The following is a 13,141-nucleotide window of genomic DNA, read 5'->3' on the forward strand; positions in this document are numbered from 1 at the left end:
TGGACGCTGTTCTACCTCCCAGCGCTTCTGCTCAGGCCGCGGCCCAGGCGAGGCCCCAGAAAACCCAGGTGCTGGTTAATCTGTCTTGAGTCCAAGCGCGTCCAGTGCGCAACGTGGCCTTCCCATTGGCTCACCCAGTGGGCGGTGCGTCGACGCCGGGGCTCCGGATTGAACGGCGCGCCCAGGTCCCTGCCCCCAGTCAGACGTGGCGCCACCGCCCCCAGCCCGTAGCTCCGGCGCAGCCAATGGCGGCGTCTCCCGGGCGGCAAGCGCGGCCTCCCGCCGCTAGAGGGCGCCGCCGCGGGCGCAGCCGAGCCGCCGCCGCCGCCGCCGCCGCTAACCGAGGGAGAGCTGAGAGCGAGCACCCAGGCCCCGCCGCCGCCGCCTCCGCCTCCCGCCAGCCGCCGCCCGCCTCCGCCTGCCTTCCGCCGCCGGCCGGCGCGTAGTCCCCACAGGTAGGGGTAGGGGGGCGCCGCCGGGGTGAAAGAGACGCGCGCGCCCGCGCCCCCGCGCGCGTGCGCGCGTCGCCGCCTCGTGCTCGCGCGCGGCCGTTAACGGACGGCGGGCGGGGCGGGGGAGGGGCGGCGGGTCCGGGGCCCGCGGACTCGAGAGGACCCTGAGAGGAGCGGGACCGGGGCCTGTGCGCGCGGAGGGACGGGTGGGCGCGCCGTCCCCTTCCCCCACCGAGAATAACGTGACCCACTTCTGCCTGCCATTCCTCGCCAAAATGTCTCCTTTTTGGTGATTTCACTAAAAAAAAATTTTTTTTTCGTTATTTCTGCCTGCTCTGGTGATCGCGGGGACCCCGATTCAGCGTCTTGGGCTTGGGGGCGGGAAGGATACCGGCAGAGAGCTTGGCGCATTAATTTGGGGCTCATCCCTCTTTTTTACCCCCCTTTCTCATTTTTTTATTTTTCCGCGCGGGGTGCAGCCCTGGGCCGGGCGGGGAGAGGCCTTGGGGTCCGCGGAGGCGGGGGCGCCGCCCGGGAAGACCGGGACCGGGACCTGTCAGTTCCCATTAGCGGGGCTTCCGGTCAGGCCTGGGCAGCGCAGGGGTGGGGCCGCCTGAGGCCCGGCCGGGGCCTCCGAGGTCGCGCCTGAGTCGGCACTGGATGGATTTGCCAGGAGTCGGGTATTTTCCTGTCCCCACCTGTCTAGGGATGAAAAGGAATTGCCGGTGTTCGGTATTGAGCCACCAGGGACCTTACGATGCCCAGTACGGTGGCCACTGAACCCCGGCCGCTTGGGACGATGGAGCCCACGAAATGGGACCAGTTTGAGTTGTGGTCCCAGCTGTGAAACGTACATCTGATTTTAAAGACTTAGGATAAGAAAGAACGTAAAAGATGTCATTGGTAATCTTTTACACTTAAATGCGTGTTAAGATGGTCATGTTTGGGACAAATTGGATTAACGAAAGTAGATCATTAAAATTAATCTTGGCAGGATGCAGTGGCTCATGCCTGTCATCCCAAAACTTCGGGAGGCTGAGGCAGGAGGATCGTTTGAGTGCAGGAGTTCAAGACCAGCCTGGGCAACATAGTGAGACCCCTGTCTCCACAAAAAATACAAAAAATTAACCGGGCGTGGTGGCGCACGCCTGTAGTCAGCTACTCGGGAAGCTAAGGTGGGAGAATCTGCTACTCTGGAGGCTGGGGCGGGAGAATCCCTTGAGCCCAGAAGATTGAGGCTTCGGTGAGATGAGATTGTGCCTTTGTGCTCTAGCCTTGGACAGTGTCTCAAAACAAACAAATAAAAAAGCAAAAGTTAATCTCACTGCTTTTCTTTTTCCCTCTTTTTAGTGTGGCTATTTGGAAATTTAAAATGACATATATGGGCCGGGCGGGGTGGCTCACGTCTGTAATCCCAGCACTTTGGAAGGCCGAGGTGTGTGGATCACCTGAGGTCAGTAATTCGAGACCAGCCTGGCCAGCATGGTGAAACCCCGTCTCTAGTAAAAATACAAAAACTAGCCAGGTGTGGTGGCAGGCGCCTGTAATCCCAGCTACTGGGGAGGCTGAGGCAAGAGAATCGCTTGAACCAGGAGGCAGAGGTTGCGGTGAGCCGAGATTGCGCCACTGCACTCCTCCCTGGGCAACAGAGTGAGACTCCCTCTCTACATACATGCATACATACATACAATGACACGTATGGCTCATTTTGTATAATATATTTTGTATAATATTTTGACTGGACAGTGCTCAGCTGGGGCATCTGAATGGGTGGTGGCCCTGAGAACACATGTCTATCTGTTTATCTTTCCTGCTTCTCTGATGGCTTGTGGCCTCCTTCCCTTAAGGCTCTCAAAAAATCCACTACCTCTTCCTTCTCATCCTGAGCCAAACTACTGAACTGAATTGCACAATGGGGTCTTGTCCTAATTTGCAGAATAATTCAAGTTAATGGACAGTATTTTCCCTGTTGAAAAATTTTCCCTATCCGCTGTATGCTGGAGGCTACAAATAGTTGTATGAGGTTTGGCTCAGAATGAGGTCATGAGTTATTGAGGCTGAATAGTATCAATATTTGTGCGTGTGTGTGTTTGTGTGTGTGCATGTGTCTATTCTGCAAAGAGCCCATTGATTTTCTGCCATCCAAATTAAGTGGAGAATTCCTGCCTTTCTTCATGTTACTGTGACTTTTGGTTGGGGGTTTTACACAGACCTGCACCTTCTTCCCTTCCCATTCCCCAGATTCTGTCAGTTTTTGCAATTAAGAATGGTGGTTTGTCAGCCACATTGTTCCACAATTCTTAATTTTGACTGATTTTAAAACCTGCCAATTGGGGTGGGTTAAATTGTCATTGTAAGTGGAAGAGAATCAATTATAGAAACTCTCAACTCTAGGGATGGTGAGAGTGACTGTTGGAAAGTTTTGAGCATTTCAGTAAAGGAAGAAAGAAACAAAAGATGTCTGTATCCTGTTGCCACAGATACCCTAGAAAGGGCTTTCTAGAGACAGTATGATGTGAGCAGACTTTTGTCTTCTAGATAACGTCTTAAAGTTTTTTTTTTCTAGTGAAAATATTTTTCTCCAGAATCTTTATGAAAATTACTTAAAGTGTGAGATGTTGGCAAATCAAGAAGAAATTTTACGTAATTTTTAAGGAGGAGAGAAGTATTAAAGTATTAATCTGGAAGTTTAAAAATTACTGCTAGTGATAACATGTTTTAATTTACATGTACGCAAAAGGCATATTAAATGAGGTGATTTTTGTTTATGTAAAGCAATGAGGTTACTTTTTCACAAATAGCGGGAAGCTTTATGTTTTCTGAAAAGGCCTGAATTTGGAGCAGGACATTAATCTGGCACGTTTGGTAAGGTGAGAGTGTGTTGGGGTTAGGTGTCAGCACTTGGTTGGGAAGACTTCATCGGCTGGCGGTCTTGGGCACATCATGGTGGTATGAGTGTTCCCAGGCAAATCATTTATCATGAAGGTTTTACATGAAATATTCCTGTTGAGTTCTTCATACGGAGGTCATAGATAAGATGAGACGTTCCTGGGAACCACCACTTAGCAGGGCTTGGGTGCCGAGGGAGGCTCTTGGCAGGCGGAGCCTCTTCGCAGAGGGAGGCTCTTCAGGCTCTTCACAGACTTTGTATCTTACTGAATCTGAAATCTGACAGCAATTTCAAAGTGAATAGTTCCTGTAGGGGGAAGAACTCCAGCCAAAATGTAACATTACCTTCCTGCTGTTGTTTGGCATACCGTCTCTCATGAAGTTTTCCTTTTCAGTAAAAGGGAGAAACTGTTTCATAAAATATCCAGTAGGAGCTTCAACATCTTTAATGTGTTATCTGGGTTTGCAGCCTCCCGAGGCTTGCCTTGTGCCCCAGGTGCTTTTGTAATTGTTGCAAGAGCCAGTTGATACACTGTTGCCAAACAAGGATGACAATAATGATACTTTAACTACTTTGCAGATTTTGTTTTAAAGCTATTAATATTACACAGACAGGCTTCAGTCTAGGGATAGAATTGAATATGGACTGGAATGTATCATTTTTCCTCCCCCCCCACCCCTTTTTTATTTTGAGATAGGATCTTGCTCTGACACCCAGGTTGGAGTATAGTGGCATAGTCATAGTTTGCTGCGACCTCAAACTCCTGGCCTCAAGCAGTCCTTCTGCCTCAGTCTCCCGAGTAGCTGGCACTACAGGTGTACACCACCATGCCCATTTAATTTTTTAAACATTTTTATAGAGATGGGGTCACCTGTGTTGCCCAGCCTGGTCTCAAACTCCGGGCCTGTAGCGATCCTCCCACCTCAGCCTCCCAAAATGTTGGGATTACAGACAGGCATGAGCCACTGCACCCAGCCTGTAATTTTTCACTTGAAATGTAGGGATACCTTTTTAGGCAAAAGTACAAATGCTGTGCTAGGTGACCTCTGCACTGCATGCACTGGGACACTTTGGTCCTGTGTTAGTACATCTTGTAAGTAAGGCTGTTTTAATATTATTTGTATTTAAATACATTATGTTCTGGGTGGAGCATATACCCTTGAAAGATTTTTCCTGGAGTGATGTCCTGACTCCTGGCCTACTGCATTCCTGTGAAAGCCCTCTGCTTTGTCTGAGTTGCATTAAATGACGTCTGTTGAGCATATCTTTTTGTGTACACATGTGCACACGCATGCGTGTGTTTCTTTCATTTCTCCTGAATGGCTTTAAAGTGCCCACCTGTTCATCAGAGCCATATTTGTCTTTCAGAGCCCAGCCCAGGGCCACCCTAGACAGATGCTCACTCCCTTCCAGGCGTCTTTGGCACGTAATATGTAGAAGAGCCAGGTGGATAGGCACTCAGGCTTGGAGCCAGGCTGTCTGCCTTTGAAATCGAGCTCTGCTACTTCCTAGCTGTAATCCTGGGCCAGCTGCGTCACTTATCTGTATTTCAGTTTCTTTATAGTACCTGTCACTTAAGGTTAGCAGGAGGATTAAATGACTTAATACGTATAAAGCATGTAGAACAGTGCCTGGCATCCAGTAAGAGCTACTATTTCTGTCTCAGTATGTTGCAGTCACATTTCCCTTACCTTGATGTCTTCTGTTAATGAGAACTAGTTTCTAAAGTTACCATGTAAGGTCAAAAGCTCATGGATGTGGATTTATTTGTCTAGTTACCAACATTGTGCTAGACTTTGGGATAATGAGTTTAACCTACGAGGCACTGAGTAATTAGTAAGGGAATTCCGAAGATCCAGGATACCTTGAGATCTTACATAACTTCAAGATTAGTAACAAATTTTAAATCAGCTGATCCCAGAGAGATGATATTCCAGTTTGTAGGAGTTCAGTTAATTTAATGAAATTCCTATTTAATTGAGTTTCTTGCTTTAAAATGAACTGTTCGAAGTGTCTCTCCTTGGGCCAGGCATGGGTCACGCCTGTAATCCCAATACTTTGGGAGGCTAAGGTGGGTGCATTGCTTGAGCCCGCAAGTTTGAGAACAGCCTGGGCAATATAGTGGGACTCTGTCTCTACAAAAAATACAAAAATTATTCAGGTATAGTGGCATGTGCTTGTAGTCCCAGCTACTTGGGAGGCTGAGGTGGGAAGATTGAGCTCAGGAGGTTGAGGCTGCAGTGAGCTATGATTGTGCCACTGTACTGCAGCCTGGGCAACACAGGGAGACACTGTCTCAAAGACAAAACAAAAAAACAAAGTGCCTTCTTCCCTGGAATTCTTTTTTATTTAGGAGGAGAGGGGATCAGTGAAACTTGTCATTGTATATCTTGAGGAGTCCCTTATGGTTTCAGGTTTTTTTCCATCGCTATCTCCAGCCAGTTCCCACTGTATTACTTCACTTCCCACCTTGTTCCCCCAAAGGGTTGGAGGCCGAGCCCCACTATAGCCAGCTCTGTTTGCATGCAGTCATTTCCTACTGCGTGCCCTCCTTCTTCATGCTTGCTTCTTGTGAACGGTTTTACCAGCTTCTATCTCCTGGGCCTCTGAACTTTGTATGAGGCATTCTTTTTACGCTGGGTTGCTTACTTCATTCTTTGTTCAAGTATTTGTTGAGCTGGATCCAGATCTTGTTCTTACAATGAAGGGTAAGAAGTACCAGGTACCTGCTGAAGTGAGTAAGAGGGGTGAGACTGGGGTGAGGCAGCAATTTAGGGTGGCAAGGGAAGATCCCTAACAGTGTTATTTAAGCCCACTTCTGGATGGATGAAAAGGAGCCAGCTCTGTGAAGAGCTGGGAAGTGTATTTTGGGCAGAGGGAACAATACAGTGACTTAGAAGCATGGAGTGCCTGACTTGTTCTGGGAGCTCTTAAAAGGTCAGTGTGACGGGAGCCTCATGTGTGAAGCTGGGGGAGGGAGGAGCTGCGTGGCTTGGGGACGGGGGTCTGCTAGGTCACCATACGGAGGCAAGGCTTCATCCAGCGTCCCAAGCAACCGCTGAAGGGTCTTAAGCAGAGTGCAAGAATTGGGGTGTGTGTGTGTGTATATGTGTGTGTGTGTGTGTGTGTGTGTGTGTGTGTATGTGTGTGTGTTTTAAAAAATTTATTTTAGAGACGGGGTCTTGCTCTGTACCCCAGGCTGGAGTGCAGTGGTGTGATTATAGCTTACTGAGCCTTGAACGCCTGGGGTTAAGCTATCTTCCTCCCTCAGCCTCTGAGTAGCTGAGAGTACATACAAGCAGGTGTCACCAGTCTGGGCTGATTTTTATTTTTATTTTTTACTTATTTTATTTATCTATTTATTTTTGAGGCAGAATGTCGCTCTGTGGCCCAGGCTGGAGTGCAGTGGCACGATCTTGGCTCACTGCAGCCTCTACCTCCTGGGAGAGACCGAGGTGGGCAGATCACCTGAGGTCGGGAGTTCAAGACCAGCTGGACCAACATGGAGAAACCCTGTCTCTACTAAAAATATAAAATTAGCCGGGCATTTTGGCGTGTGCCTGTAATCGCAGCTACTCGGGAGGCTGAGGCAGAAGAATCGCTTGAACCTGGGAGGCGGAGGTTGCAGTGAGCCAAGATCGTGCCATTGTACTCCAGCCTGGGCAATAAGAGTGAAACTCCATCTCAAACAACAACAACAACAACAACAACAAACCTTTGCTGTCAAAAATAACCAAAGTCAAAAGATTGACATCAAATTGGAAAAAATACCAATAACATCAGAAAGGACTATTTTCCTCAACATATAAAGAACTTCCGTAAATAAGTAAAGCTCAGCCTGGAAGAAAAATGAGCAGAGGGTATGAGCGCACAATTCACAGACAAGGAGGTACAGATGATTCTTAAATCTGAAAGGATGCTGAGCCTTGCTAATGATAGATTAAAACAAACATGGCCTCATCACGTTGCCACACCGTTTCTCACTTTTTTGGTTAACAAAGATTCACACATTTGATAATGCCTGGGTGAAGCGGTGAACCAGGAATCCTGTGCATTGTTGGTGGGAGAATCATTTGGTGTATTGTGGCAATAGCTGGCAAAATAAACAAATACATATGCCCTTTATCCTTTAGAAATTCTTTTTTTTTTTTTTTGAGATGGAGTCTCACTGTATGGTTCAGGTGGAATGCAGTGGCATGATCTCTGCTCACTGCAGCCTCCACCTCCTGGTTTCCAGCGATTCTCCTGCCTTAGCCTCTCGAGTAGCTGGGATTACAGGTGTATGCCACCACACCGGTTAATTTTTGTATTTTTAGTAGACACGGGGTTTCACCATGTTGGCCGGGCTGGTCTGGAACTCCTGACCTCAAGTGATCTGCCTGCCTCTGCCTCCCAGAGTGCTGGGATTACAGGTGTGAGCCACCATGGCCGGCCTATCCTATAAAAGTTCTTTAAAGGGATACTTAGATGTGTATGAAATGCCCCGTGTACATGGTGACCTTTAAAGATTGGAAACAACCAGAAGGTGCATCACCAGAGGCCTGGTAAAATTATGGTACAACCATATCATAGAACACTGTGTGTGCTGAAAATGAACACACTGATTAGATACTACATAAAGACAGTGGGGTACAGAATTTACTGGTAGCTCCAGTTTGAATAAAAAAGAACATATACACGGCCGGGTGCGGTGGCTCACGCCTGTAATTCCAGCACTCTGGGAGGCTGAGGCAGGCCGATCACCTGAGGTCAGGAGTTCAAGACCAGCCTGGCCAACATGGTGAAACCCCGTCTCTACAAAAATACAAAAATTAGCCAGGTGTGGTGACATGCGCCTGTAATCCCAGCTACTTGGGAGGCTGAGGCAGAAGAATTGCTTGAACCTGGGAAGTGGAGGTTGCAGTGAGCTGAGATTGTGCCATTTCACTCCAGCCTGGGTGACAGAGTGAGAGTTCATCTCAAAAAAAAAAAAAAACAAAAACAAACATATACACAGAATACTTTTAACTTTTTATTTTGAAATAATTATAGACTCACAGGAAGTTGCAAAAGTAGTACATAGAGTCCCATGAACCCTTCACCCCCTCTTCTTTCAATGGTGACATATAACTGTAGCACACTGTCACAGCTAGGAAATTGACATTAGTATAATACCAAACTACGGGCCTCACTGGGTTTTAACCAGCACTCGTGTGTGTGTGTGTGTGTGTGTGTGTGTGTGTGTGTGTGTGTGTGTAGTATTATGCAGTTTTATCCCATGCATAAATTCATGTAACCACTCCCATAATCAAGATACAGAATCGTTCTATAGAATATCTTTTTCGGTGGCTCACGCCTGTAATCCCAGCACTTTGGGAGGCTGAGGCAGGCAGATCACGAGGTCAGGAGTTCGAGACCAGCCTGACCAACATGGTGAAACCCCATCTCTACTAAAAATACAAAAATTAGCTGGGTGTGGTGGCGCGTACCTGTAATCCCAGCTACTCGGGACAGCTGAGGCAGGATAATCGCTTGAACCCAGGAGGTGGAGGTTGTAGTGAGCTGAGATCACGCCACTACACTCCAGCCTGGGCAACAGAGGGAGACTGCGTCTCAGAAAAAAAGAAAGAAAACAATATATTTGTCAGGACTTTTCTGAGACTGGTAACAGTGGTTGGTGGCCCTCCAGGAGGGCAAATGGGCGGAAGGGCAAATGGGTGCCTAAGTGATAGGATGGGAAGGAGACATTCCTTTTCACTGTCATGTTAAAATGAACAGTTTAGGATGTCTGTGAGAAATTCTAATGGAACTGTCAAACAGGCCAGAGGCTTTGCCTGGGGATGGACGTGAGAGTTGTCATGGTGCCCCAGATGAGGGCATTTGACATCTGGTGGAGGGAGGACCTCTATGGGAGAGTATGGCTTGGGGACTCAAGAATGGGTCCTCAGGGCTCTCAAGGTGAGAGGTCTGTGGAGATGGAGCCTCAGCCTGCAGGAGACAGAGTGGCCTGTGAGGTGGGGACAAACATAGCCAGGGCTGTGAGGTGGAAGTTGAAGGGAGGGGCCCCTAGGAGGGAGTGCTGCTGAGGCTGAGTAAGAAAAGAGACTGTTATAAATTCTTTCTTTCTTTAAAATTGAGGCTAGATTTTAACAGGATCCAAAAATAAGATGGTATCGTTTTAAACGTCTTTTTCTTTCTTTAAAAAAAGGAGTACAGGGCTGGATGAGGGGGCTTACACCTGTAATCCCTGTGCTTTTTTTTTTTCTCTTTGGAAATGAAGTCTTGCTTTTGTCCCCCAGGCTGGAGTGCAATGGCGTGATCTTGGCTCAGTGCAACCTCCGCCTTCTGGGTTCAAACGATTCTCCTGCCTCAGCCTTCTGAGTAGCTGGGATTACAGGCGCCTGCCACCATGCCCGGCTAATGTTTGTATTTTTAGTAGAGACGGGGTTTCGTCACATTGGGCAGGCTGGTCTCGAACTCCTGACCTCAGGTGATCTGCCCACCTTGGCCTCCCAAAGTACTGGGATTACAGACGTGAGCCACTGTGCCTGGCCAGTCCCTGTGCTTTTAATCCCTGTGGAATTAAAAAAATTAGCTGGGCATTGTGGCACACTTGTAGTCTCAGCTACTCAGGAGGCTGATGAGGGAGAATTGCTTGAGACCGGAAGTTTGAGGTTGCAATGAGCTGTGATCACACCACTCTACTCCAGCCTGGATGACAGGGTAAGACCTTGTCTCAAAAAAAAAACCAAAAAACAAACAACAAAGGGGTGTGTGTTGGGGGGAGATATTTCACAGGTAAAACTAATCAATGGTGAGGAAAAAAGAAATTACAATAGTGGTTTGGGGAAGGGGCATGAGGGAACTTTCTAGAGTGACAGTTAATAGTCTATATCTTTTCTTTTTTTAAGAGACAAGATCTTGTTCTGTTGCCCAGGTTGGGGTGTAGTGGCGCGGTTGGCAGCTCACTGTAGCCTCCAACACCTGGGCTTAAGCAATCCTCTTGCCTTAGCCTCCTGAATAGCTAGGACTACAGGCACGTACCACCACACCTGGCTTATTTTTTTGTAGAGATGGGGTCTCTCCATCTTGCCCAGACTGGTTTCATACTCCTGGGCTCAAATGATCCTCCTGTCTTGGCCTCCCAAGGTGCTGGTCTATATCTTGATAGGGCTCTGGGTCACATGAGTTTGTCAAAACTCACATTAAGATTTGTGTGTTTTTACCTTAAAAAACAAAACTGTAAACAAATATTGATCTCTAGTTAATGATGTGTGTGCTGAGATGTTTAGGTATCTGCAGCTGACTTTGAAATTTATTAAAACAGTAAGATGGACTGATGAATGAACAGAAGGATGAGCAGGTAGATAAAGATGGGCAGATGTGATCTCACAAAATATTAATTGTAGGTTTGGGCGTACAGTATTATAATTTTTTTAAACTTTACTGTGTGTTTGAGAACTTTCAAAATAAAAGTTTTTGGGGAAACTTAAAAAACTACTGAACATGAAATACTCTGTCATATTATATTTAAATATTGCCTGATATTATGATCCTAGATCTATAAACATCTAAAGGGGTGTATTTTGTGCATTAAAAACATCTGTATCCATTTTCCATTTCCTTTCAATCACTTACTTGTGGTGTCAGCTTTTTGCCACACGCCTTTGGTGTATAAGGTTGAGGTTCAAGGTTCTCTAACACTTTCTGGGGAAAATAGCTTTAAGGCTATAAACTTGGCAGATATCACTACCCAGGAGTCCATTCTTAGCCAGCAGATTAACTTTTTGAGTCAACCTCAAACCAATTCCCCACCTTGGCTAGATAGAGCCTGAGAGAAAGGTACATCATTCACTGAACTGTGTGGCCATCATCCTGGTTTCAGGCATCCTTTTCTTTTGCTCCCTCCCTCTGGTCTGACTGCTCTGGCATCCTGAATACTACTCTGGGTTCCTCTGAGCTCTAAAGTTCAAACTCTAAGTAAATTGCCCTGTTTTAGCTAAAACAAACAAAAGCCCGGTGGTCCCTTAAGTCATCTTTCCAAGGAAGGGCTCAGAGGATACATAAACTTTAAAAAATTTGTTTAATTTTTGTACAGAGATAATTCATTTACGTGGCTCCAAATAAAACAAAAGTTTTGAACATATAGATTGAAAAGAACTCGTCCTACCCCTTTTCCAGCCTTCGGTCTTCTACTACTGCTGTAGTCTCCTGTGATTACATCTGGGACTATTTTATGTCTACACAAGCATATGTCAATATATATACCTACCTGTCACTTAAAAAAAAACAAAACGGCCAGCCGCGGTGGCTCACGCCTGTAATCCCAGCACTTTGGGAGGCCGAGGTAGGCAGATCATGAGGTCAGGAGATCGAGACCATCCTGGCTAACACGGTGAAACTCTGTGTCTACTAAAAATACAAAAAAGTAGCCGGGCGTGGTGGCGGGTGCCTGTAGTCGCAGCTACTCGGGAGGCTGAGGCAGGAGAGTGGCGTGAAGCCGGGAGGCAGAGGTTGCAGTGAGCCGAGATTGTGCCACTGCATTCCAGCCTTCATGACAGAGTGAGACTCTGTCTCAAAAACAAAACAAAACAAAACAAAATGGGTCATATGGATACTTATATGCCTCATCTTTTTTTTTTCCTATAATTTCTTCAGTCATTTCCTTTTTGATAGACATTGGGTTAGTTTTTAAAAAAATATATAATTTTTGAGACAGGGTCTCACTCTCTCGCCCAGGCAGGAGTGCAGTGGCACAGTCGTAGCTCACTACAGCCCTGACCTCATGGGTTCAAGTCATCCTTCTGCCTCCATCATCTGAGTAGCTGGGACTACAGGTACGGACCACCACACTCGGTTACTTTTTTTTTTTTTTTTTTTGAGACAAGGTCTCTCACCCAGGCTGGAGTGCACTGAGATGATTACAGCTCACTGCAACCTCGACCTCACAGGCTTTATCAGTCCTCCCACCTCAGCCTCCTGAGTAGCTGGGACTACAGGTGCATGCAGCCATGCCTCGCTAATCTTCGTATTTTTTATTTATTTATTTTGAGACGGAATTTCATTCTTGTTGCCCAGGCTGGAGTGCAGTGGCACCATCTCGGCTCACCGCAACCTCTGCCTCCCGGGTTCAAGCGATTCTCCTGCCCCAGCCTCCAGAGTAGCTGGGATTATAGGCATGTGCCACCACGCCCCGCTAATTTTGTATTTTTAGTAGAGATGGGGTTTCCTCATGTTGGCCAGGCTGGTCTGGAACTCCTGACCTCAGGTGATCTGCCCACCTCAGCCTCCCAAAGTGCTGGAATTACAGGCATGAGCCACCATGCCCTGCCAATTTTTTTTTTTTCTTTTTTTTGAGACGGAGTGTTACTCTTGTTGCCCAGGCTGGAGTGCAATGGCGCGATCTTGGCTCACTGCAACCTCCACCTCCCAGGTTCAAGTGATTCTCCTGCCTCAGCCTCCCAAATAGCTGGGATTACAGGTATGCACCACCATGCCCAGCTAATTTTGTATTTTCAGTAGAGATGGGGTTTCTCCATGTTGGCCAGGTTGGTCTCGAACTCCTGACCTCAGATGATCCACTCGCCTCGGCCTCTCAAAGTGCTGGATTACAGGCGTGAGCCACCGCGCCCGGCCTCTTTTAAAATTTTTTGTAGAGATAGGGGGTCTCCCTGTGTTGCCCAGGTTGGTCTTGAACTCCTAGGCTCAGGTGATCTTCCTGCCTTTGCCTCCCAAAGTGATGGGATTACAGGTGTGAGCTACCATGAGTGGCCTGAGTAAATTTAAAAAATCTTTTTCTTCTACAGATAGTGCTTCCTTA

At 47.2% G+C, this 13,141-nt stretch overlaps 1 protein-coding gene across 1 annotated transcript in view; it reads left to right on the forward strand.

Annotated features, from left to right (window-relative positions):
• The first annotated feature begins 323 nt into the window (after nucleotides 1-323).
• The window catches only part of ZC3H7A (zinc finger CCCH-type containing 7A), a 45,849-nt gene continuing 33,031 nt past the window's right edge, over nucleotides 324-13,141 (forward strand). The window contains exon 1 of the mRNA XM_032145267.2: nucleotides 324-455. The gene's annotated coding sequence lies outside the window, so the exon portion shown is untranslated. The remainder of the gene's footprint in view (nucleotides 456-13,141) is intronic.

Source organism: Hylobates moloch, unplaced genomic scaffold (genome assembly GCF_009828535.3).
Source record: "Hylobates moloch isolate HMO894 unplaced genomic scaffold, HMol_V3 SCAFFOLD_23, whole genome shotgun sequence".
NCBI classification, from domain to species: domain Eukaryota; kingdom Metazoa; phylum Chordata; class Mammalia; order Primates; family Hylobatidae; genus Hylobates; species Hylobates moloch.